Source organism: Salvelinus fontinalis, chromosome 11, assembly GCF_029448725.1.
Source record: "Salvelinus fontinalis isolate EN_2023a chromosome 11, ASM2944872v1, whole genome shotgun sequence".
NCBI lineage: Eukaryota > Metazoa > Chordata > Actinopteri > Salmoniformes > Salmonidae > Salvelinus > Salvelinus fontinalis.
This window is the reverse complement of record NC_074675.1, coordinates 38,356,230-38,358,925: the sequence shown is the minus strand read 5'-3', so window position 1 is coordinate 38,358,925 and position 2,696 is coordinate 38,356,230.

The window sequence follows — 2,696 nt, the reverse complement described above, 5'->3', positions numbered from 1 at the left end:
GTTGAACAGTGCAGTAGAGAACCTTCTTCTCCTCAAGACCAGTATGTTTCTTTTATGCCTGCTGCCTTGGGTTACATTAGGTACCCATTGGTTCTCTGTAAATGTGCAAGGACAGACCCTGGTTTTGATGTCTATGGGACAGATGGACACACACAGGGCGGTTCCGCCCATTATGTTGGGTTTTCACCAACAATTAAACATTTTTGAAAAAATGGCACATAAACATAATACAACAGGGGTAGACTTTACCGTGATATGCTTACTTACGAGCCCTTTCCCAACAATGCAGAGACAAAAAGTATGAAACATTTGCAAAAAAATTAAAAAGGAAAAGGTAACAATAAAATTACAATAACGAGACTATATACAAGGAGTACCGGTACAGAGTCAATGTGCAGGAGTACAAGGTAGTTGAGATAATATGTACATGTAGGTAGTGGTAAAAGTAACTAGGCAATCAGGATAGATAATAAACAGAGTAGCAGCATATGTGAAGATTGTGAAAATGTGTCTATGTGTGTGTGTGAGCGTGTATGTGTTGTGTGTGAGCGTGTGTTTGTTGTGTGTGTGTGTGTTGTGTGTTGTGCGTGTGTGTGAGCGTGTGTGTGTTGTGTGTGAGCGTGTGTGTGTTGTGTGCATAGAGCCGCTGCAATACAGTCAGTGCATAAAAAAGGGGTTCAATGCAAATAGTCCGGGTAGCCATTTCATTAACTGTTCAACAGTTAATCAAGTGGGGGTTGAAGGGTTGAAGTTGTTCAGGAGACTTTTGGTCCCAGACATGGCTCTCCGGTACTGCTTGCCTGCGCAGTGATGTAAAGTACTTAAGTAAAAAATTATTTAAAGCACAACTTAACGTTTTTTGGAGTATCTGTACTTTACTATTTTTGCCAACTTTTACTTCACTACATTCCTAAAGAAAATAAATGTACTTTTTACTCTATACATTTTCCCTGACACCCAAAAGTACTTGTTACCTGTTGACACGAAAATTATCCAATTTACACACTTATCAAGAGAACATCCCTGGTCTTCCTTACTGCCCCTGATCTGACAGACTAACTAAACACAAATGCTTTGTTCGCAAATTATGTCTGAGTGTTGTAGTGTGCCCCTGGCAATCGTCAATAAAACATTGATGGTGCTTTTGATACTTAATTTTAGCAATTCCATTTACTTTTGGTAATTAAGTATATTTAAAACAAGAGGTCCTGGGTGGCAGGGAGCTGGGCCATATGCACTACCCTCTGTAGCACCTTATGGTCAGATGCCAAGCAGTTTCCATACCAAGCAGTGACGCAGGCAGTCAAGGTGTTCTCAATAAAGGTGAGCAGCGAGAACCCTGCTATCTGAGCTGTAGAAAACGTTGAGCTCTGCAAATTTCCAACGAAGCTAAGCATTGGAGCGAAGCGTTGTCAAGAGGCACTGGCTCTGGTCAAACCCCACTAGCAGAAGGCGGCCGTCTACAACCGCAGATTGACGAGGGCTGCATTTTCCGAGCTAAACTGACCAAGACGTACCTCCAACAACAGATAAAGCCTTGCATAATTCTGCCCAAAAATAATACAAATGTCTCTTACCCAGTGGAATGTGAGCGCTGATGCCGCCAATGATAAGCAGTGCCCACTTATAAATATTTTGCTTGTCCAAGCAGAGCACGCCTCTCCAGGGTGCTGTTGGAGGTGACCAGCTGTGGCGCTCCACCAACTTTCGGCAAAAAATGGTCTAACATAAATCATGTAGCATATATCCTACGTTAGAAAGAGTATATGGCATTTTCTGTAGCCTACAGACTGGAGTGGAGGTGAAATTTTGACAATGTCACGAGACACGTTTTACGTTATGCACGTTTCTCTGATCAAATAGCCTAACCTAAATGGCGCCGAATCAAAGTTTTTAAAAAGCGCTTTGATGTGAATATGGCATGTTAACAAACGTGATATCCTAAAAACAAGACAGGTAAAAAAAAAAAGACAGTATTGAATGGAAAATCAGGCTACTCACAACTGCTGTCTAGGAGTTTCACCCAGTGGGCTAAATTGTTATGATAATCAGTAGTTTCAAGTTTTGTATCCTTCAATTCCAGACCGGCCTTGATTTCAACATCCATGAACCGGGACAAATCTGAACCAATCATCGACATCTGTTTCACAAGTTTGGACAGCACAGTAGATGACAGCAGAGTACAGTAAAGAAAAGTATAGTTCAGTAGAGTATAATGTACTGCATTGTACCCTACTTCACTCTTCAATAAGATGTATTTTCATGTTTCATTTAGTACCGAAAATGAACCTGATTTCAACATCCAGAAAATACGTATTTTTAAACGTCCGGAAAATACATATTTTCAACTTTCATTAAGAACCTACAATTAACCTAACTTCAAAGTCTGTAAAATACATATTTTAGACTTATATTCATTGTTATTTTACTTACTGTGACTGTTCTAGTTTCGCATGGGTATAGGCAAAGACATTTGTCTCACCTAGAGAGGCTGAACGGACAAGACCGCGCACACAGACACACACGACAGAAACTTTGCTGTGGCCACAAAGAGGATGTGAGTCGGACAGTGTGTGGCCGGGGGCCATGATCAGTTGCCATGGCTTCGGTGAAACGGAAATCAGCCTCTGAAATAGCGTGAGCTAAATGCATCAACTGTGTGAAAGAAAATATCAAATTACCCTACCACAGACCCA